At 44.8% G+C, this 24,684-nt stretch overlaps 1 long non-coding RNA gene across 1 annotated transcript in view; it reads left to right on the forward strand.

Moving 5' to 3' along the window:
• The window catches only part of LOC128773468 (uncharacterized), a 55,525-nt gene extending 36,918 nt beyond the window's left edge, over positions 1-18,607 (forward strand). Inside the window, exon 3 of the long non-coding RNA XR_008417723.1 lies at positions 16,261-18,607. This is a non-coding gene — a long non-coding RNA (uncharacterized LOC128773468). The remainder of the gene's footprint in view (positions 1-16,260) is intronic.
• Positions 18,608-24,684: the final 6,077 nt, after the last annotated feature.

Below are 24,684 nucleotides of genomic sequence, written 5' to 3' on the forward strand. Positions count from 1 at the left end.
TTTCCAAAAACTGACTATTCGGCTTTTTTTTTTTTTTTTAACAATTCTCTGACTTTTCCTGTAGTCTCCCAATAAATGCTATTTATACTGAAGTTAGCTGAAGTCTGTGTCTGCTGCTTGCTACCAAAGAATCCTACTGAATTCCACAGGGATGGCCCCCTCTCCATCCCCTGCTGTGGCCTAAATGTCCTTTCCTCCAGTTCTCCAGGCTGCTGCCAGTGCCTCCCATGCTCAACCTAGCTGTAACCCAGCTGATAGAGGAGCCTGTGGGGTCAGCCCCCCCACCCCCCCACCTCGTGACACAGAGCAAAGCAGGGGAAGGGCAGGTTGCAACTGAGCGAACAGACCTTGGACAGCACATGCTTCATTACTTATATTACATTTGTTAGAGTATTATTTAATTTTTCAGACTGAATTTAGCATTTAAATAGCACTTAATGAATATATAAGGTTCAAAACGTATGCACTATTTTAATTTCTTATTGAGTTATCACACAGAACAAAATAGGAAAATCTTCTCTTCTAGGGGTGCCTGGGTGGCTCAGTTGTTAAGTGTCCGACTTTAGCTCAGGTCATGATCTCACAGTTCATGGGTTTGAGCCCCGCATCGGGCTCTGTGCTGACAGCTCAGAGCCTGGAGCCTGCTTCTTCAGATTCTGTGTCTCCCTCTCTCTCTGCCCCTCCCCTGCTCAGAGGCTGTCTCTCTCTCTCTCTAAAAAATAAATAGACATTTTAAAAAATGTTTTTAATTAAAAAAAAAAGAAAATCTTCTCTCCTAGAAAAAATCTCTGTATCTGGACCATGTTGTCAATATAATCCATTGTTCATGTGGATGACACTTCTTTGGCTCATAATTCTGTATGGTAAAGGGATACAGTAACCCCCCAATAGCAGTATCAGTGGCAGAAACAAAACCCCAGCATCCCCACACCTTCAGGTCCTGGACGTAGCCAGGACACAGGGGTGCAAGAGCACTGGCTCTGGGGACCCAAACAGATCAGGTTCAGCCCCTCGCCGATGACAAAATCCAAAGGCTGAGAAATGAGTGGAGGTGAAACAAGAAAGGAATTTATTTCAGTGGGGCCGACACCAGGAAGACAGTGGACTAATGTCTCAAAGACTGCAAAGTGCCGAAAATACTTCCAGGTTTATAGAAGGCAAATGTGGGACAAAGGTTTGTGGGTACACGCAGGGGGGCAGTGAAGGTCAGGTGAATCATTGTCCTGGGGTCAGTCCTGCAGGGTCTTGCTGGCTCTGGGCAGTCCTTACTGCTTGAGGGGGTAGTTTCTGTTCCCATCAGGGATGCTTTGCCTGCAGGGTCTTTTGCCTGAGTTAAGAGATAAGCTGGAAAGGAGAACTTAATCAATTAGAAAGTTGGAGGTCAAAGCGGAGGCAGTGGAAATCCTCTTTCATGGAAAAGCCAGAGAACAGGGCAGTGTCCACCGGTGACTGAGTAACACAGATCACTCAGTCCCCATCCCCAAATCCCCACCCCCCACCTCCTCCAGACTCATCACCCCCCCCCCCCCGCCCCCCGGTGTGAACGAGAGACAGGCTGGCCTCACATCTGAACCCTGAGAAACGGGAGTAGCACAATGACATGACAGCAGTACAGTGACAAAACAGGATCCTCCTCCTTATATAAGGAGCCATTAGAATATGTAGCAACATTTTGTTAGGTGGTTTGTTTTAGTTTTACAATTTTAACTATAAAAGCAATACAAGCATGTGACGTGAGCCCTCAGTTTTATCAGCCTGTGCTGTCTTAAATTGAGCCTCTAGCTTTCTGAGCTAGCTTACGTAATTTTGAGAAAAAGGTTCTGGGGCAGTGTTTAAGCTCAGTCTCCCTAAGAGCAGAACTGGCCGTCCTCCCCGCAGTCATAAGGAAGTGGTGAGCCTGGGGAGGGAAGGGAAGACATCAGCGTGGCCACAGAGTGAGCCCTCGATGTCTGTCACATAAATGTTTAATGGCAGAGTCAAGGGCAGAGACAGGGCCAGGGTCTGGGCCATGGGACTTCCCAGGGCCCCAGCATCCTGTGCTCAGGTGTCCCAGCTGGCACAGACCCTAGCACTGCTGGATTGTTGCTCTGTCCCCGCCTGTAGTGTCTCTGGATATAGATGTGCTTCCCTGGGGACCTCTCGGAATGAACTTCCCAGTGGAATTCTCCACCTGGACCCTCTTCCAGACATGTGTAAAACAATGTGTTGACACATGAGTTTGTTCATCTCTGTGCCAGACCTATTCCTCCCATCTTTTCCATCTCCAGTGATGGTACCCCCAGCCATTCATCTGTGTATATAAAGGAACCAGGGCATCCCTGATACCTTGCTCTCCCTATCAGCATCATTACATCCATACCAGCATCTAATTCGTCTTATTTCCCATACATCCCAAGACCTGGTCACTTCTCTCCACCTCCCCGCCCATCACTACAGTTCAGACCACCACAAGTTACATAATATTTAATATTATTTAACAGTCACCTCCTGACTGATGATCTTCAACAGAGTGGTCATGCTCTCATTCACTTCATAAGTGTGTAGCCGGCACCTTCTCTGTGTTCGGTGCTAGTGATACAGTAGTAAGCAAAACAGAGTCTTTCTCGATGGACCTACCGTTCTTTTTTTAAGTTTATTTATTTTGAGATGGTGGGGGAGGGGCAGAGAGAGAGGGAGAGAGAGAGAATCCCAAGCAGGCTCCGCACGGTCAGTGCAGAGCCCGACTCAGGGCTTGAACTCATGAACCACGAGATCATGACCTGAGCTGAAATCAAGAGTCAGACACTTAACCAACTGAAACACCCAGGCACCCCAATGGAACTATCATTCTTACAGAAGTCAGTTGTCTTTCCTAAAGCGCAAATATCACATCGGTCTCCAACTTAAAATATCAATGGTATCCCACTGCCCTCAGTATAAAATTCAAACTCTCTATTATGCCTTCTAGCAAATCTCACCCCACAGTCTTCTTTGCCTGTCTTCCCAGACATGCAGGATCAATTTCAGTTACTTAAATGCACCAAGCCTTCACATATCCTGGCACATCCTTCCCCCCATCTCTTTGCCTGGCCAACAGCTACTCATCCTTCAGGTCTCGGCTTGGCGCTCTCTTGGCCAGGGTTGCCAACTGTGATGAGTTAAGTCATGTTGGGGATGATGGAATTTGGAGGCTTCCCAGGATTCCCCGACACCTGAAACCTATCCCGCCACAACCACTACCGCTCATTCCTTTTCCCAGAGACTGTGATAAAGAACTATGTGCCCAGAGAACAAGGCCAGACAAATGCACGCTTTCTTTCTCTGAGGTTCTGGCCTCTCATGGTGCTCAACTGAACAATGTGGAGGATTTCTTTGACCTGGGCTGGAGGGAGACTTAACTAACCTCAAAAGATGGCATGTGCCTTTCTGCGGCTGCTCTGTATCTGAGCGTTCATGCTATTGGGAGGACACCAGAGCCCAGCACATTGGAGGTATTTGTCCAGGAGCAGCAGTAATGACTGAATTGGATGGTTCCCGCAGTAGGATCCTAGCTGGCTTTTCTGAGGCGTTTTCCACCCTTCCTATCAGTTCTATGAGCTACTTGATATTCTTCCAGGAAATCCCTTTCTCTTTAGGACCACTGGGTACAGTCTCTACTGTTAGAGACCAGAAATCTTGTATGTTTTAATATCTTTTGTATTGTAGCCCCACTAGGGAGCCCATCCTCACTCCCCACCCTGCTGGTGTCAAATAGCAAGCCTAGGGGCACCTGGGTGGCTCAGTCGGTTAAGCATCCGACTTCGGCTCAGGTCATGATCTCGGGGTTCGTGAGTTCAAGCCCCCATGTCGGGCTCTGTGCTGACAGCTCAGAACCTGGAGCCTGCTTTGGATTCTGTGTCTCCCTCTCTCTCTGCCCCTCCCCCACTTGCACTCTATCTCTTTCTCTGTCTCAAAAATAAATAAACATTAAAGAGAGAGAGAAAGAGAGAGAGAGGGAGAGAGAGAGAGAGAGTGTGTGTGTGTGTGTGTGTGTGTGTGTGTGTGTGTGTGTGTGTTTTAAATAGCAAGCCTAAAGATGAGTATACTGAGCGGAAAGAGATCCTAAGATCCACAGCTCGTCTCGACTTATCCATTCACTCCAGGCTTTCCTTGATGGGCTGGGAACACAGTTCCTAAGTCAGAACAAACCCAGGCCACTTTGCTTCTCAGGCACATGGGAGGAGGAGAAGGTGAATTATCAAAAACTTGCCAGTATAAAGGAGGGCGATTCATCCTTCACCCTGTGACCCTGCATTTGGCCCATCCATACTGGCATGCCTCCTGCTTGGAGGCAGAGCCTGGGACAGAGGGCCTTGTACCTCTCCCTGGAGTCTAGCGGCTGTGGATGAACGGAAAATGTTTCTTGTCTTTCCAGGTATCCCGTGGTTCCCCGAGAATTGGGCACCATGGCTTCCCACCTTTGTCACTTCACCATGCTTGTGATTGAATGATTTTCTATCTCCACTTCTATCTCATGGCTTCTCCCTCTTACACCTCCCAAGCATTGACTCTCACTGAGTCACAGCTTCATTCCAGGCACCCCTGTCTGCCCCGTGGCCTCTTCTGCCTGGAGACTGCCACCTCATTGCTTCTGCTCCCTGCCTCTTCTCTGTGTTTCTGTCCACCTGCAGGCCACTCTGCTCTCTGGGTTTGTCTCTTAGATCCAAGCATCCCAAAGAAGCTGTCATTAGATCTGTTAATCACTCCTTATATAGAGGGCCCTGCCCCCAAGGCCTTGGGTCTGTGGCCACCTGGCTCAGGGGGGCTAAAATGTGGCAAACAGACAGAACTAATGGGTTCCACTTGGACCCAACATTTCAGACTCAAATTGTACAAGCCTAAGCATGTCAGCTTTACTCCCTGTTCATTGCTTCTTCCGTGTGCCGGAACTCAGTGAGTATTCTGTTTTGCTATAGTGATCTGATCTTCAAAATGAAGTCCTCCCTCTGTCCCAGTCCCCCAACTTCATCTGTCTTCACTCTTTCTGTACCACAGCCATCTGAACTTCTCACTACATAATTCTTGAGATGAACTCAGCTCTTCCTACCCTCTGGCCAATGCTCTTTCCTTTCAGCCACACTCCATACAAGGGGGCTTTGTTTGGACTTCTCTGTCTCTACTCGTATTTTCTTTTCTCTACAAGAGCCCAATCTGGAATGCTTTAACATCCTCATCTACTGGACTATGAACCTTTCTGGGAAGAAATGATGATTTAGTGATCTTTGGGGCTTGCTCAGAGTGGATGTTCATGAGTATTCAAGACCAGCTCAGCAATGACCCTCAAACATCCTTCCCCCAGAGCTCAGGACACGCAGTCCCCCATCCCCTGGTCCAGCAGTTCATCTTGAGGAGATGTGCAGAAATGAGGGTCCTGGCAGTAGTCTGGTGGGATCCTCCAGTCCTTCCCCTGTACCAAGACTGCTCTCGGTGTGAATGGATCTGAAGGCTTGACCCCGAGAGCACTTCTCTCCAGAGAGTGGCAAGAGCTGAGAGAACACAGTTGTGGTCTTGATGGTCCTTTGCCTGGCCTGCCGGGGGCTGTAGGCTGCCTGGTTGCTTTAAGTGCCTCTCTGTGGAATGAGCTAATTTCTTCTCGCTCTGTTGCATTCGCTCGTGATGCTGCAGGACTCCTAGTCTGGGAGTGACTCAGCTGATTTGCCTTCTGACATACTTGAAGTGGTACGGGGGGAGCAGAATGGTAGGGGGTCAAGCTGGAACCACATTTTGAACCTTATAGTCATGAAAAGGCCTGGCCTCATGCCCACAAGACCATGGAGAGGGCTGGAAAGGTTAGGACCAGGTCCTGAACCTCCCCTGGGAGTATGAGCAGGGCTGGGGGTACTCAGCCAGTTCAGGAAGGACTTAACAGGTTAAGAGTTCTCACTAAAGCCCAGGCTCTGAGACTTTCCCACCAAGCTGGCAGAATTAGTGGTGGGAGTCTAGCTGGCAGATAATACAAAGCAAGAGGTATATCAGACCCTCACAGTAAGATGGAGACAGGAACTAATCTTCACAGAATGTTGGGGAAGGAAGGAAGCAAATTACTCAAAGGAGCAAACTAGAGAGAGAGTTAAAGCAGGAACCAGCCCTGTGAGTCTGGGCATAGGCCGGCTTAGGGGGAGAGACCTCAGGATCAGAAGCACTGTCATTCATTCCCCACCCTGTGCTGCACACTGAAGATGCAGACATGACTGAGCATGATTCCTGGCATAGAGGGAAGCCCTGTTTGAATGTGGTGGGGAAGCCAGGCACATAACAAACTACAGTAACACTCCGTCAAAGCTATGGCAAAGGTCAGCACAGGTGCTCTGTAGCACAGAAAAAGAGGACCTAACTCTGACTCTTTGGTAAGAGGGTCTAGAGATCCTTCATAGTGGAAGGAGAATCTGAGTGTCCTTAAAAATGGAGGGGAAGGTCTGAGGGTCCTTCATAGTAAAGGGGAGACAATGGAAGGTCCTTCACACTGGAGGAGAAGGTCTGGGGGTCCTTCACAGTAGAGGTGAGTTCGTATTTGAAGGATGTAAAAGTATTTACTAAGCGGAAAAGGGAAGCCTGTGTACTGGCATGAAGTATGTCACAGCTGAGCCTGTTGGGTGCTACAGGTCATTAGATGGGACGGGTACACTGGGTGTGTATGAGAGTGTGGCGGGAAATGTTGCAGATATTGATGAGAGGCAGAAGATAGGGCTGTGCTCCTGATTTTGGTGATCCTACCTACTAGTAATATGGATTCTCACCCCATAGCTTTAATGTCTGACTCAACCAAATTACAAATCTTCCTCTTAAAGGAGAGGAAATGGGTGATAGCCTGCTCCTGTTTAGTATGAGTTCCTTTCTTCTTTTAAGCATAGGAGTCTGACTTGGCCTGGCCTCAGGGAAACAGGGAAGCTAAGGCAAGCAAGGAAAGAAATTGCAACTCAGTGGGCACTCAGATGTCCAGGACTCAACCCCAAACACACAACATGCTAGAAAAAGGACAGTATATGATTAATGTTTGTCTATCTATGACTTCTGCCCAATTTGTGTTGCTTTAAGAATGAGCTGGGACTAACCCTGCAGCAGGGTCCCCAGGTATTGGAGCAGGTTAGAGATTAGGTGATGGTCAGAAGAGCCGGGAGGCACTTCTAAAAAGGCACTTGCATGACTAAGAGGTTCAAATAATCGTTACTAGCTATGTGTTCTTGAGTAAGTTACCCAGTCTGTCTGAGTCATTGGGTCCTCAGCTGTGAAATAGGGATTACAGCGCCTATTTCCTAGGATTGTTGTGAGAGTAAGTGAGATAACTTGTATGAAGGAATCTGGCACACAGTGAGTATTCTGCTTCTCCTCCATGACCCTGTCTCAAGACACCCAAGGAAGAGGGAAAGCTTTATTCAACACATATAAAGGGATACCTGAGTATCTATATAAAGAGTTTATTTATTTATTTATTTATTTATTTATTTATTTAGAGAGCATGCATGCTCATGTGTGTGTACGAGCAGAGGAGGGACAGAGAGAGAGAGAGAGAGAGAGAGAGAGAGAGAGAGAATCTTAAATAGGCTCCATGCCCAGCACAGAACCCAATGCAGGGCTCCATGGAGGCTCGATCCCATGACTGTGAGATTATGACCTGAGCCAAAATCAAAAGTCAGATGCTCAACTGACTGAGCACCCAGGTGCCCCAAGAGCTCTTTTAAATCAATAAGAGAAAGGATACTCCTATAGAAAAATAGGCATAAGATAGAAGCAATTAATAAATGGCTACAGTAATGGCTATTACAAATACAATACCATATACACACAAATACACAGCCATGCATACACACTTCATTAACCAAAAAAGGCAAATGGAAACAAAGGGGGAAAAATGCAAATGATAACAGTAATAAAATATCATTTCCACTTAGGTTGACAAAGTTTATAAACTATTTACTCATAACCGCAATGTGCTTCCATTCACAGTTTATAAACCACTTGTATTCTTTTTATTTTTTTTTTTATTTAAAAAAAATTTTTTTTTAACGTTTATTTATTTTTGAGACAGAGAGAGACAGAGCATGAACGGGGGAGGGTCAGAGAGAGGGAGATACAGAATCTGAAACAGGCTCCAGGCTCTGAGCTGTCAGCACAGAGCCCGACGCGGGGCTCGAACTCACGGACTGCAAGATCATGACCTGAGCCGAAGTCGGCTGCTCAACCGACTGAGCCACCCAGGCGCCCCACTTGTATTCTTTTTATATAAACTACCTATTCATACCTTTTGCCCATTTTTCTGTTATAGTGTTGCTCTTTATCTTATTGGCTCATAAAGGCTATTTATATATTAAATTTTAACTTTTTATTTGCCATATGTGTTACACATACTTTTCTAGTTTGTTGTCTTTTGACTTGTTTATGGTATTTTGGCTGTATAGAAGTTTAAAAATCTATAAGTGGTCAAAATCATCAATGAATGTTTACTTTCTAGCATGGCAAAGAGGATAAAGTTTCACAATACACAACATGGGAGAGGCTGTCCCCAATGAGATTGTTGGCTTAGGTAGCATGGACTGAAACCACTTTACATTTAGATTTTTTATGTCTCGCTGTTCTGACTGGAATTTTCTCATTATATAGTCTTCCTATGTAGACTTGGCTTCCAACATAGGTGTGAATCCAGGGAGAAAATGCACTTATCACACAGACTTGAGTGTTCTAGTCTTCTCAAACTTGCATTTCTCATTGAAGATTAATTGACTGTGATCTGGTTTATACATTGGTCTAATGAGTTTGGTTAGTGTGAGTCTGCCTTAATCTCAGTGCTGACAAAATTGGGTTCCTAAGCTATATATAAGTCCAAGAGTTGGACTCTGGGTTGTGCTAATATATCCAGAACTTTTTTTAAGTTTATTTATTTACTTATTTTTACAGAGAGAGAGAAAGAGAGAGAGAGAGAGAGGCAGAGAGAGAGAGAGAAGGCAGAGAGAGGAGAGAGAGAGAACCCCAAGCAGGTTCCATACTATCAGCATGGACCCCAATGCGGGACTTGCACCCATAAACCATGAGATTGTGACTGGAGCTGAAGTCAAGAGTCAGATGCTTAACCGACCAAGCCACCCAGGCACCTCACCTCCATCCAGAACTTTTTGAGAAATGTCAATCTCACCACTTTTTCTTGGAGATAATTCCCAGCATTTCCATGGCTATGCAAGTATCTTTCTCAGTAATAAGTGGTGGAGGTGATAATAACTGATAATAATTAATAATCATACCTACCCCATAATTAAGTACTTTTTAGGTGCCTGGGACTCTTCTTGGTGTGTATAATGGACTATTTAACAGCTACATTTCAACATAATATAAACAGTTTCTAATTTACCGGTGAAGGAAAAGGGGTGCAGAGAGACAGAGTAACTTGACAAAAAGTTACAAAGTCAGAAGCTAGTGCTGCTAGTGTTTGAATCCGGGACCATCTGCTTTCCTCTGTGCTTCTGTTTGTAATAGTGGATTATGATCCTGTCTTGAAATCTCCCTTTAGCTTAGAGATCCTCACTGTTACCTAATCATTCCACTAACTACACCAAAAATAAGTTGATAAACTTTTTTCCCACTAATTTCTTCATTTCTTTCTGAATTTTCAAATCTCCAGCACTCACACATAGGAGCACCCTGTGGGTGACACATAGGGAACTCCTGCCAAATCCCTCTTCCCGGGAAATATGGGCATCCATTCTTCCACTGTCGTCATGGCTGCTGTGTCAAATTTAAAATATAAAGGGTTTCTTGTGCATTGTCTTCCAGCCAGAAGCAGCAGCAATAGGCTGACACATTCCATATGAGGCCTTAGGCCTCCAGGAAAATGTCTTTCCTTTAGTGTTTTTTAAAGTATTGATTTAGCTCTTTATTTTCTGACTGAATATAGAACTTTACCAGTTTCAGGTGGCTTAGTAATGTTCAGATAACTAAAATTGACCAGTCTATAATTGAATTGAGTTATTTGGAGGATATAAAAATACTGTGCAATTTTGTTTTATGTAGTGCTATTTTTATGAGGGCTAGAAATAATGTTCGGTAGACAGAAAAGTGGAAAACAGAAAGGGAGACTGCATTGTGCCACAGGAAGAAACAAGAGAGAGAAACCTGGAGAGAAAGAAGGGGAATTAATAATTGATTATCACTTACTATTGCCAGTAACCGTGCTAGATCCATCCTTTATATCATCCTGTTTATTAATCTCCACAACTATCCGGGAATGTAGATTTATTGCATCCATTTTGTGGATTAGCAAACAGGCTCAGAAAGGTTAAGTAACTTGCTCAAGGGCACACAGCTGAGAGTGTTCATGCAGAGCTGGGATTTGAGGGCAGTTCTTTTGGACCCTCAGTGCACTAGGCCCAGAAAGGAAGAAAAGACCACAAACCTCCAACCTCAGCCTAGCAGAGACCTGAAAAGGTCAAAGTGAAACTAAATGGGAGACCAGAGAAAAGAAGGATGATTACAGTGACAGAAGAGTTTGTGATAGCTGTTAGTAAGTGGTGTAGCCTCTGTATCTACCCGCCTGGAGCAGGGCAGGAGCAGGTGGCTGGAGCTGGCCCTGATGTTGGTCAGGGTGAGGATGGCTGGAGGGCCTCATCCAGTCAGAGAGGTTTCTGGTTCCAGTACAGCTGAGAGTCTGAGCCACTGAATTAAGGCAAAGAGACAGGGTATCTGGCCTCTCCAGGACAGTAGGGACACTGAGTTCAAGGGGATGACTCCTCCCTGTTGGAGGAGCACTCTCCTTGTCAAAGTCTTACATCAGTAAATCAAGACTTAGTCACCATGGTATCAGTAATGCCCCAGCAACCCATCAAGATCTTTCCTGATGATTTGAGTGAGAAAGCCACAGGGAGGTTTCAATACATTCAAAACAACAACAACAACAACAACCCTTACAAAAAACACACTTTCTATGTGCCAGACATGACTTAAGTGATGGGGACCAAATGGCATGCCAAAATACTTTGATCCCTGGTCTTTGGAGCTACAGTCTGGTGAGGGAGACAGATACTAATCACGGGGTCATACAAATAAATATAAAACTGAAATTTTAGCAAGTGCTCATAGGGAAAGTTACACAATACTATAAGGTAAGTCTTCCCTGAGAAAGCAACGCTTAGGGGCACCTGGGTGGCTCAATTGGTTAAGCACCCAACTTTGGCTCAGGTCGGGATCTCATAGTTTGTGAGTTTGAGTCTGACATCGGGCTTTGCACTGACATTGCACAGCCTGCTTGAGATTATCTCTCTCCTTCCCTCCCTCTCTCTCTCTCTCTCTCTCTCTCTCTCTCTGCCCCTCCCCTACTTCACTTTTTCTCTCTCTCAAAATAAATAATAAACTTTAAAAAAGGAAATCAATGCTTATGCTGTGATGTAAGGAATAAGTAGAGTTAACTACTTGAAAGAAGAGTATTATATTCCAGATAAAGAAGTCATTAAGTGCAAAGGTCCCTTGCTTTAAAATGGTTCATCCTGGAAGGTGGAGGATTAGTGCAGAATCAGAGCTTTGCACACTTTTTACATTCCATCTGGATGTCTCCTTTCCTAACTGGTCAACAAGTCCACATTTCAAGTTGAAGATCATGTTTCTGTCTTTATGCATAAGATACTTTTCATTTATTCATGCATGCATGCAAGTACCCATCTATCCAATCAGACCTCCACCCAAGTATCTATTTATTTATCTGTTCATTCATTACCTATTCATATATCCATTTAGTCATCCATCAAACCGATTATCAATCCACATGTCTATCTACCCATCCACCACACAAACACCCATCAACCCATGTATCTATACATCTACACACATTTTATCTCTCCATGTGTTTATATATCCATTTATCTATCACCCACCTGCCTATTCATCCAGTCATTTACCCACATATCCATTTATTCATTTATCCATTCATGTATCCATTTACTCATCTATCCCTCTGCAACATAATAAGAAATATGTTTGGTCTCTACCCCCAGTTCCTGACACAGAGCTCTGAAAACCTTTGTAATTTCCTGAGTGATGGGAGTGATAGAATTGTCTTACACAGAGCTCCTAAATCCCTTGGAATTTCCTGGGTGGTAAGAGCACCATTTGTTTTAATGACGTGACTCTTGGTGGGCTCCTGATAGTTTCAGGGTGGGTATTGGTCACTAGACAGATCAAGCCATAATTAGAAGATTGAAACTTTTGGCCTCACCTCCCCTCATTCTTTGGGGAGAGGATAGGGGCTGGAGATTGAGTTAATAATTAGTCATGCCTATGTAATGAAACTTCCATAAAAATCCCTAAGCCATGAGGTTTGAGAGGCTCTGGGTTGGTGAATCCATCCATATACCAGGAGGGTGGATACCCTGAACTACCACAGGGACAGAAGCTCCTGCACTTGAAACCCTTCCAGAACTTGCCCTCTGTTCCTTTCCATCTGGCTGTTCATTTGTATCCTTATAATAAACTGGTAAATGTAGGTAAAGCATTTCCTTGAGTTCCGTAAGTCATTATAGCAAATTCTCCAACCAGAGGAGAAAGTCATGGGAAGTCCCAATTTGTAGCCAAGTTGGACAGAAGTGTGGGTAACTTGGAAACCCACTACTTGTGATTGGCATCTGAAGTGGGGGGCAGTCTTGGAGGGATGAGTCCCTAACATGTGGGATCTGGACTAACTTCAGGTAGTGTCAGAACTGTTTATTTGAGGAAAACTGCATACATCTGGTGTCGGAAGTGTTATGAGTGGAGAAACAAGTCCTCTTTTACCTTCCAACCAACCAACCCAACCAACCAACCAACCATTTATTCATGTATCCATTCACCCATTCTTCCACTTACCCATCCATCCATCCATCCATCCATTATGTATTCTTCCATTTATCATCCATTCAATCATCCAAGTATTCATCCATCTCCCATCCATTTATTTACTCACTAATGTATTCATCCACTTCCATTGCTGCTGGGACAAACTTAGTGGCTTAAAACAACACAGATTTATGATCTTATACAGATGGTCCCCCACTTAGGATGGTTCAACTTGAGATTTTTCAACTTCACAACGGTGCAAAATCCATATGCATTCGGTAGAAACCATACTTTGAATTTTGAATTGTGATCTTTTCCTGGCTAGCCATATGTGATACTCTCCTCTCTCATGATGCTGGGCAGTGGCAGTGAGCACAGCTCCAGTGAGCCACATGGTTATGAGGGTAAACAACCCATACAACCATTCTGTACCCATACAACCATTCTGTTTTTCACTTTCAGTATTCAATACATTGTATGAGTTATTCAACACTTTATTATAAAATAGACTTTGTGTCAGATGTTTTTGCCCAACAGTAGGCTAATGCAAGTGTTCTGAACATGTTTAAGGTAGGCTAGGCTAAGCTATGTTGTTCGGTAGGTTAGGTGTATTAAATGCACTTTTGACCTATGGTATTTTCAACTTAATGATGGGTTTATCAGGATGTAACCCCATTCTAAGTTGAGGAAGAACTGTAGTTCTGGAATCCAGAAGTCCAAAATGAGTCTTAAGGGGTTAAAATGAAAATGTTGGCAGAGTTGTAGTCCTTTTGGGAAGGATCAGTTTCCTTGCCTTTTCCAGCTTCTAGAGCCTACCTGTATTCCTGATCTATTTTCTCCTTCCTCCAAGTTTAAAACCAGCATCTACATGAATCTTTAAATTTTCAAATCTTCAAAGTTTAAAACCAGCATCTATGCACGTCTTCAAATTTCCCTCTGAATATGTTCCTTCTGCTTTGCTCTTATTAAAATATTTTTTACTACATTGGGCCCATCCAGATAATCCAGGATAATCTTCCCACTTCAAGGTCAGTTGATTAATCAACTTAATTTCCATTTGCCACATAATCTAACATATTCACAAATTTTAGGGATTAAGGCATAGACATTTTGGGGACCATTATTCTTCTTTCCATACCATCCATCCATCCATGTATTCATCCATCCAATTCATTCATTAGTTCATCTTTATGTTCATATGCCAATTCATAAATTTGGTCATCCATTGACTCATCTATTTATGTATCTATGTATCCATGTATCTATTTATCTATCTATCACCTATCAACCTCTCCATCCATCCATCCATCCATCCATCCATCCATCCATCCAATTGTCCATTTATTTATTCATTCATCCAACTAATCATTCACTTTCCCACCACTCATTAATCTGTCATATCAAACATACATCATAATTTCATTATTTCCATTTATCCATTCAACATCCATTCGCCTACCAGCCATTCATACATCAATTTATCTACCTATCCAACCATCCATCTCATCATTCATGAACTACCCTTATCTACCTTGCCTCTGACCTTTTAATTAACTAAACAGTACCCTTTCAAGACCCCCCCCCCACACACACACACCACACTTTAAACCTAATTACCAAAACAGATCATCCTATCTGATAATTTGTTCTCAACCACCTCTTTTTCTGATCCTAACTCCAAATGAGTTGGAGCTCCTGGATCCTAAACCTCTCTCTCAGTTTTGCCTGTAGTAATTTGTACTGGCTGCATGCCAGTGAGCCTTCTTGTAATCTTAGTTACTTTATGGAGCCCTGCCTGTGTTGACTCTGTGTTGACCCTGATCTGGCCTTCTCCTGGTTATGCCCAGAAGGAGTGAGGAGAATAAGCAAACCTGCAGTATGTGTGTGTGCATGGGGAAGGTTCTGGATTAGAGCTGTGTGTCTCAGTGTGTTTTCTCTGCTCTACTATCCCTGCTCCCAATAAAGAGGTTTGGATGAAACCTATACTCTTCACAATCTAGGTTGATTTTCTCCCCCACAGGGAAATAAGACAACTAGTACTAAAAATATTTGTGGTGTAATGGTCAAAAAAGCATTTTGAAAATATGAAAAAAGTCATTTAAAAATCTCAAAAATTGCCATTAGGTAAGGAAAAACTAAATAAATATGGCAAACTTTATTTTTAACACGTTTTGTTTCCCCCTCAGACTTTCCCCCCACAGATACTACTAATAAGGTAAGAAAGCATGTATTACTGGAGCAAAAGTTGTAATAATGACAATAATTACAAGATCACTATTCACTCATAAACACCACCACAATGTATAGTTGTCAGACTGATAATGGTCTCTCATCACAGGCAAAGACATAGATAAGGTAGACTGCAGGCTGTGTGACATTCCCAGCACTCAGCTGAAACACCACCCCATGCTCTGTTGCTCAGGAGAGCACATCGGAATACAAATGAATGGGAGTGACACTATTATAAGAGTGCCTGCTCCCATTTATTTATTTTCTAAAAGGTATCTCGTTGGACTAATGTACTTTATGTAGCATCAGTGACAAGATACTTGCCATGTCCATCATGATTGACCATGTCAAGACACGACCACTGAGAACCATGACTAAATGATGGATTCCTATATGTTTAAGGCTGAAAATCCACGATGGGCACAACTGGAATTACATTGTTTGATCAAGTCTTGGTAGACTGGCTCCTGTCCTGCAGATACCATGAATTCGTTGAGTGAGCAGACGTGTTGGTACATCTTCATGGCGCTCAAAACTGGCCCTTTGAGGGCACGGTCTACACTTTTTCAAAAACTGTAAGGAAGACTTGATGGAAATTGTGCTCGCAAAGTCTTGGCCAGAAGAATATTTCAGAAATGAATGAAGAGGGGAATTCTCTGGCAATTCTCTACGACAGATTGACAGTCTGGTGTGGCAAGATATCACTTCTTAGCAGATGGATGATTCTAGGGCCCTGAATCACAAGATTTTGAATGCACTGACATTCCAACACTAAGAGGTCACTGGTTTATGAATATGGGCTCTGGCTATCACCAAGACAGGTGCAAATTGTACATTAAGGGTTTATACTTTAATGTCTCTTGTATGAAACACTACTTGAAATCCCTCAACAATAATTCTTAGGTTTATGCCAAAGCTCTTTCACATGCTACACCTCATTTGATCCTTACAACAACTCTGAGAAATTGCATAGACAGGGCATATCCCCATTGTATAGATGAAATGACTACATCTAGAAAGTTGATGTCCAGAGATGGCAAAACAATTTTCATGCTGTGAGCCATTCCTAGCTGGCGGTGTTCAGGATAGGTGGGGACGATATAAGGATGCCTACCATGCTTCTCCTCAGCAAAAACATGGAAACTAATTAGTAAAAAAAAAAAACTGTAGTGCTTTCTTCCCAGAGTGTAAAACAGTGATGCTTCTTTTATTGTTAATTTGCAGGTGGTAGTCTCTCTGAGTCGGTCAGTTATGCTGATGGCAGAATTGAGTTCATGAGGAAAAGGATTCCACTGCAACTTGAAGCTTGGTGAAAAGCCTCGGCTTAAGCAGGTTTTTATGGCTAAAATTATCTGTCGCTGCAGGAAAGTACACTGCTGAGTGAGAATGAAGGATTTATGGAATTGTTTCGGGGTAGGGTGGCCAATGTTTTAAAAAATACCTGCCCAAGAACATTTGAGGTGTGACTTTTCATAAATCATAGTTACTAAGAGTGAGCCCAGTCATTTATATGTATAAACTCAGATAAAAAAAATAGTAGTGGGCGCCTGGGTGACTCAGTCAGTTGAGCATCCGACTTCGGCTCAGGTCATGATCTTGTGGTCTGTGGGTTGAAGCCCCGTGTCGGGCTCTGTGCTGACAGCTCAGAGCATGGAGCCTGCTTTGGATTCTGTGTCTCCCTTTCTCTCTGCCCCTCCCCCGCTCATGCTCTGTCTCTCTCTCCGTCAAAAATAAACATTAACAAAAAAAATAGTAGTAGTGTTATATATGAGTGAAAGAGCTCCGCAGCACTTTAAGAGTTAAACCAGGTTAAATCATAAGAGATGGAAGCCATCTATTACCAGAAGCAATTTTAAAAGACAAAATGTCCCCCAGGTCAAAGGCAAGAAGAATAGAGATTGACTTCAGTCGAATCAGTGGAATTAGTGTGTTTCAAAAAGAGCAAGTCAACAGAAGGGGGAAGGTCTACACAGTACAGGGGATGAGAGCCAGAGGAAAGGATATAATAATAATGTAGTAATTAACAGTTTGTTGAGCAGTTACCATGTGGTAAGTAGTTTGAATGAATCATTTAATCCCTACAACAGCCCTGTTATCGAAATCAAAAAACTTCACTAGTGGTTAAATCTGGGATTTGAACCAGATCTGTCGGCCTCCAAAGCCTGTGGGCTTAACTATTCTTATCCAGTTTTGTCCTGGGTAAGGGTGCTTTTGGCAAGCCAGGACACTGCCATTGGCTACACACATTCTTTCATTTCCTCTTTGGGAGTTACCTCCACACACCATGGGTCACTGTTTGGAATCTCCTCACTGGCAAATCAAAGACATAATTTGAGCTATAAGGGAGAATAGAGTTGACATTGTCCACTCTCCTCCTCTTACAGATGGTGTCCATAACTTTATTTTTGTAGACTGCCATGAACCCCTCTCCCCCAGCTCTGGGGAATGAGGTCCATGATCTAGCAGGGGAATTCCATTTTTATCTGTGAGATGTGATTCTAAAGGAATGCAGTTGATTTTCTTGTGTGGTTTGTTATGTTATTCATGGTTTAATCAGAAAATTAAAAACTCTGAGAGGTTAAAACATAAGGACTTTATCTGAGGACAAACAGGCCCAGGACCAGCACACCTGTAAACTGGCTCAGAATTGTTTGCAAGGGCAGCATTATTAGAAATAAGCACATGGCCTCCAAGGATATTACTTTGAAGGGCAAAATTCATGGAGGTGATAAGTCTTGGCATACTTCCACTTTCCTGACCTTGACCACTTTCCTGGCAGATCCTTCCAGCATAGATTCTCAATGGCACCATGTGCCCCTCCTTTATGGGACTCACCCCTGGTGTAATGTTACATTCGTTTGCACGATTATTTGACTAATGCCTGTCTCCTCCATAGACTGCACGAGCTCCACAAGAACTGAGTTTGTTCCGAATTTTATTCATCATTGTATCCCTGGCACCTGGTACAATGCTGTGAAAGTCAGTCATAGGCATTCAGTAAATGTTTTTTCAGTGAATGCGTTCAATTTTCAACATCAGTCTCCTTAAGTATCTACCCAAGAGAAATGAAAACATGTCCACACAAACAATGGTATGTGAATGTTCCTAGCAGTGACATTCGTAATGGCTGCAAAGTGGCAACTATCCAAATGTCCATCAGCTGGTGAGTGGATAACAAAAGGTGGCACATCCATACAGTGGAATACCATTCAGCAATAAAAAAGAAAAACATGTACTACAACATGGATAAACCCCAAAGATATTATGTTAAATGAAATAAGCCAGACACAAAAGACTACACAGTGTACTATTCCATATGTATGAAATTTCTAGAAAAGGAAACACTGCAAAGAAGAAAGCAGACCCATGGCTGCCTTGGCCTGGGGGTAGGAGTGGGGACTGCCTCCATGTGGGAAGAAGGGAACTTTTGCAGGTGATGGAAATGTTCTAAAATTGGATTCTGGTGATGGTTGCACAACTGTATAAATTTGCAAAAAATTATAAAACTATACATTTGCAGTGGTGAAGTGTATGGCATGTGAATTATGTCTCAATAAAGCTGTTAAAAGTGTTTACAAAAATCAATGTCCTGATTCATTTTATCCCAACTTATGTTCTATGGAACGTTGTTTCTGTGGGACATTGTGCCAGGGACTGCTAGTTGAGAATCTCAACTCTTTGGTGAGAGAACCTCAATTTTTTAAAAATTTGTTTTAACATTTATTTATTTTTGAGACACAGAGACAGAGCGTGAGCAGGGGAGGGGCAGAGAGAGAGGGAGACACAGAGGTGTCAGCACAGAGCCTGACACGGGGCTCGAACTCACGGACCGTGAGATCATGACCTGAGCCGAAGTTACTCAGCCAACTGAGCCACCCTGGCGCCCGAGAGAACCTCAATTTTTAATGTGGCACATTTTTAAAAAATAAAATAGGGTAAATAAATAAAATACCGTATATATTTTTTTTGCAGCCCTATGTGACCATGTGACCAAGTTGTGGCCAATGAGATGTAAGCAGGAGTGTTGTGTAATTACCAGGAAGCCTGTTTAAGGGACATGACTGAGCTCCACTTTTCCCCTCTTGCCTTTCCTTTTTTCCTTCCAAGGAAATGTGGACTGGTGCTCCAGCAGACATCCTGGACCTTGGGAATGAAACTAAAGATGGTGGTGCAAAAATATTAAAGCTTCCCGTATTTTGGGCACCTGGGCGCCTTAGTGGGCCAGGTGAGCATCTGGCTTCAGCTCAGGTCATGATCTCGTGGTTTGCATGATCTCCCCCACATCAGGCTTGCTGCTGTCAGCATGGAGCCCACTTTGGATCCTCTGTCCCCTCTCTCTGCCTGTCCCCTGCTTGTGCTCTCTAAAAAATAAATGAACATTAAAAAAAAGTAAAGCTTCCCATATTGCTTTTATGCAGGACAAAAACTTTAATTTTATTATGCTTTTTTTCCTGGTATATGTAGCTAAATCTAATCCTAATACCAGTTTTAATAGGCATTAAATAAAAAGAGTGTTCTGTGTCAGATAATTTTGAAAATTATTAAAGTTTAACAGATTTCATTAATGCAAGACCTCTCAGAGTTTTTAATATGCTAATGAGTAACGGCAACCTCCAAGATGGGCTAGAGTATGCACAATTTCCCAAACCAACTTGACCCCAAAACCTCTTTTTATTGGATCATCTCATGGGATGAATGATCTAGGGGCAATGGGAAATGTTGCTTTAAAACATTTACATTTTTGCTCTTCCTTTCTAATTCATCCCCTTTCTAGGCTGAAAGATCTTTCTTAAACATAAATTTGATTATATCACATACCTGTTTAAAATCATTGAATAATTCCTGTAGGATAAAGTTCAAACTCCTTTATGTAATGAATAAGACCGTTTGCGATCTGGCCCTTGCCTTCTCTCTAGGCTCACCCTAGCAATCTCCTTCTCAGATCATGAACCATTTGCACTGTTGAGAACTGTGCATGTTCTCCCCGGTCTCTTTGATTCTGTAGTGAGTAGAACACTTTCTACCTGCCACCTTGACTGGCATTCTACCTCTGATCCTTTAAGATCAGGCTGACATATTCACTCATTCACACCCATTCATGCTTTGAGCAATTCCTACTATGTATCAGGCAACACACTAGTACTTGGGTTACAAAAACAAATAAACATAATCCCTGCCCTGGAGGGACATCAAATCAAATGAAGTTAGACAAGTGCTGTATTAGTCAGAGTGTGCTAATGGCCGTAACAAACAATCCTCTCATTTCAGTGACTTGACATTAAGAAAGTTTTATTTCTCACTCCTGGCACAGTCCAGTGCAAGTAAGCACAGGGGTTCTGCTCCATGAAGTCTGTCAGGGACCCAGGGTCATTCCATTGCCATTTTGGGGAGCCCCTAAGTCCTCCACTGGATATTTCTGTATCTGGCCAGCAGATGAGGAAAGGAAAAGAATTTGGAGGCTCACACAGGAGGTTTGGGGGGATGCCTAGGAGTGAGATATATCTGTCACTTCTGTCCAGATTCCATTAACCAGAACTTAGTCACATGAACCTACCTGATTACTGAGAAATGTAATTTTGCTATGAACTTAGGAGGAAAATGAAATGGGCTGGTGAAAATAGTCTTTTCTGTGACAGATATATAAATAAGAACAATAGCAAGGCTCATGGTCTAATGGAGGAAACAGACAAGTCAACAGAGGCAGATGGTTAAGAGAGAACATGTCAGGCAGGATGTAACCTGAAGTTACAGAAGTTCTAGAATTGCTGGAAGCCCTTCCTTGGCTCCCCTTCAGAGCCTCCTAAGGATTGCTCTTTTGGGGCCCTCTGTAAATATGGACCTACTAAGTGGCACAGAGAGTTGCACATCATTGTTGCCCCCTCTGTGACAGACCTCCAGGGCTAGTGCTAACCATCTCTTGTCCCGGCAGCTTCTTTGGTACCAGCTCTGCACGGGCTCCATTTGATTTTACACAGCTGTATCCTGATCAATCTTTGCCTCACAACCCTGCTGCAAGCCTCTTAACCCTGAGTTTTGGGACACGGCAAAGCCCCACTTGGCACCTTTGCATGAACAACTGGAGTGGATCTTTATCCAATGGGAGATGAGCTGGTGGATAAATTTCCTTCCTTTCCCTCTCCCATAAGCTATGCTACGACTCCTATTATGTGGCTTCTGAGAGGATAATCCCTTGAGCTGGAGCCATCAGTAATGTGTAGAGGCCAGATGAATAACCATCCTGGTATCAGCTCTTCTCCCTTCCCTACCTGCCTCCTTTTGCTTCCCACTTCTGCCCTACAGAATCAAGCTCTCTATCCTAGAAAACTCAGACTAAGACATGCCCATGAATGGGTGCAGCTAGAAGCCACCCAGAGGTCTCAGTCTCCCCTCCCATGCCTATCTGCAGGTCCCTGGATGCTGCAGAAGTGTTTTTTTGTTTGTTTGTTTTTTAAGATTTATTTATTTGAGGTGCCTGGGTGGTTCAGTTGGTTCAGTGTCCGACTTCAGCTCAGGTCATGATCTCACAGTTCATGAGTTCAGGCCCTGCATCGGGCTCTGTACTGACAGCTCAGACCCTGGATCCTGCTTCGGATTCTGTGTCTCCCTCTCTCCCCGCTCCCCCCCACACTCTGTCTCTCTCTCTCTCTCTCTCTCAAAAATAAACATTAAAAAAAAATAAAAAAAGATTTATTTATTTAAGTAATCTCTATACCCAACGTGAGGTTCTAACTCACACCCCCAAGATCAAGAGTTGCATGTTCTACCAACTGAACCAGCCAGGTGCCCTGCTGCAGAAGGGTTTTAAGGATCAGATTCCACTAGCCCTGTTCAGTTCTGCAGACCTGACTCTATGAAGGTCAAGCCTACTACCTCTCCTGAGTGGAGCCTCCAGAACCTTCCTTTGCTTGTACCTGTACTATTCATTTGTGGATCAGTTGTGTGTGCCTATTGATTTCTTGTTTGGTAACATAACATTTGTATCTCTATGTTTGACTTCTTTTGTACTACAGACTTTTCTCAAGTTTAAGAACAGGAATTACTGTCTGACTGGTTTGCCTCTCGCCTCCCTCCTGCTCCAACACCTCTCATTGCTGTATTGTATGTGCCTTGCATATACATGCTGCTCCCTCTCTGCCTGGAGTTCCATCCCTCCCTTACCTCGTTTATGTTATTTCATCTTTTGTGAGCGAGGGGCATGATTTTGCAAAGGGAGGGCCACTTGATTCCCATGTAGGATTCACGGTCTGTCTCTGATATAACTCTCTTCCCAGCCCCTTTCGAGAAACTAAAGTGCACAGTCCTGAGCCCCTTGAGCATTCTTGAGAGTTTTAGACCCTTTGATCCTGTGTTGGACTAAAGAGGTTGTGCCTACCAATTACCTGGTCCTGCCTCAGCTTCTGCAGCAGCTTGTTCAGGAGGGCAAGCCCACTGTCCCTGTGAGGCAGGGGGAACGAGCAGCTGTCTACTTGCTTACCAAAAGCTTGACAGGTTGGAGACCCTCAGGATCAATGCGTAAATCTCCATCTTGATCCCAGCTAGATTATGAGCTCCCTGAGGACAGGGATGTTGTCTGCCTTTGTGTCTAGGACAACACCTGGAACACAGTTAGTTGGTGCTTAATAAATATTTTTTTTTTAAGGAAGGAATAAAGACGAGGAAGGAAGGATCATGAGGCATCTTGGCCAGTCTTGAGTCAAATGAGAGAAATGTGCACAAGTGAGGTAGACAGGGGTCAGGGGGCTGCTATCTCTGTATTTCCAAACTGGAAAAACCTCTGGCGTCTGCCAAGAAGTCAAGAAGTGGTCCTCAGAAAGGAGTTAGGGTCATAGGATGAAAACCATAGGAACACTGAGGCTTCAAAGAAACTAAAAATATCCTCTCTCTGGGGGTGCGGTAAGGCTTGGCTGCATCATTACAGCTACTCCTGACAAAGTCAAGCCATGTTCATCTTAAATGTACCCAACAAACTGTTCTTGGAATCACCAGGACTCAGACCATTCCTACTTTGAGATAAAATGAGCCTCTACAGTCAGAATCCAACCTTTTATTTTTTTTAGTGGGTGCTAAGGAAACACCCATCAGGGGGCAGGCAGGGAGTGAGAGGGACAGGTGACTATCACTGGGTGGGAAGAAGGCCAGTAATGGAATTTAGCCAGGCAGGTGGATAACTCTCCCTCCCTCACTCCATATATTTTCTTCACAGCATTTTCCACTACATGCCCCTGGTATTTATTTATTGTCTTCCTTTCCCCTTAGCATGCCTATTCCACAAGAGTCAGGCCTTTGTCCTATTGACCGCTGTATCCCCTGTCTTAGATCAATGCCTGGCATTTAGTGGATGTGCAAAAATTAGCTGCTAACGAATTAAAAAATATTAAACAATTAGTTGAATCTCTGCAATATGCTGGGCCCTGTCCTTGAGGATGCTACAAGGATAATGGGGGAAATAGGCCTGAACATAAATATACCATAGCTCAACACCTGATTTTTCGGAGGTATATCCAAGGCGCCGCAGGATCCCTGGGGATGAAAACTCCCGGGGAGTAGGGGGGCCTTGGGAAGAAGCCCGTCGTGTGCCAAGAATGCCAGGAGTCAGGCGGAGCGGCAGGAGATGCGGCTGGAGACACAGGATGGAGCTCCTTGACTCTTCGCTTGGTTTCTCGGAATCTTTTCCTGACCTGCGGGACCCTCGCCTCTCTTCGCTTCTGTCTGCGGGATCGCGGTCCAAGCGGAATCCCTCTCTGTCGCGGGACCCCAGCCACATCCTCTCCCACCCTGGGAGACGCCAGCCCAGCGTCTGTCAGCCCGCCGGCCAGCTACCTGTGAGACCTCCACCTGCGGGCAGAACCCCCTCCTCGCCCGCGTGCTCCAGGTTCCCGCCCCCTGCCTGCGGAGTGCCGCGTGCAGGACCCCGCCCCGCCCCCTCGGCCCGCAGGACCCCAGCCCCGCCCCGCCCCCGTGGCCCCGCCGCTCAGTCCCGGGGGGCGGGGCCGCGCGCAGCGGCGTCTCCTAGGCGGGGGGCGCGAGGCAGAGGGCGGGGCGGCCCCGGCGCCGGCCAATCATCGCCGCGATCACATCCATGCAAATACGAGCACAATGGAGCGAGCCCATCACTCGCCCCTGCAAGCAAGCTTGAAATGGGCTTCCGACTGAGCGGCAGCCAGGCTGACCAATGACTCTGTGTTTTGGGCCGGCGAAGCCCAATGGCGTGGCAGAGAAGGCGGGCCTGAGCTGGGTTAGGGTGTCCTTGCAGGGTGTCTGAGCTAAACTTCACCAAATAATAGCTGTTTGTATTTTGGCTGCTGCAGGAGCCATTTTAGGTAAGTTCTTCTCTTAACTTTTTATTTTCCTCCCCGGCCTTCGCTGGCCGGCCTTGTCCGCAGGTCCCTGGCCCCGCCCCGCTGGCCGGGCTAGGGTGCCCCTATGAATGGAGCCGGGATGAGGGGCTGCGGCGGCGCCGAGGCCCGGCCGGGGTCCGAGTGGGGCCGGCGGCGGGCGGCCTGGCGGAGGGGAGGCGGCGGCCTGAGGCCTGAGGAGAGGAGCCGGCCTCTGCCGCACGCCGCTCCCGCTCGCGCTCAGGCCGCGCTCGGGCCGGGCGGCCGTCCTTGGGAGTGCGCCGCTGCGGGCGGCGCAGAGGGGCGGGGGTCC

The sequence above is a fragment of the Panthera pardus genome, unplaced genomic scaffold (assembly GCF_024362965.1).
Source record: "Panthera pardus isolate Hobbes unplaced genomic scaffold, ASM2436296v1 HiC_scaffold_25, whole genome shotgun sequence".
In the NCBI taxonomy this organism is placed as follows: Eukaryota; Metazoa; Chordata; class Mammalia; order Carnivora; family Felidae; genus Panthera; species Panthera pardus.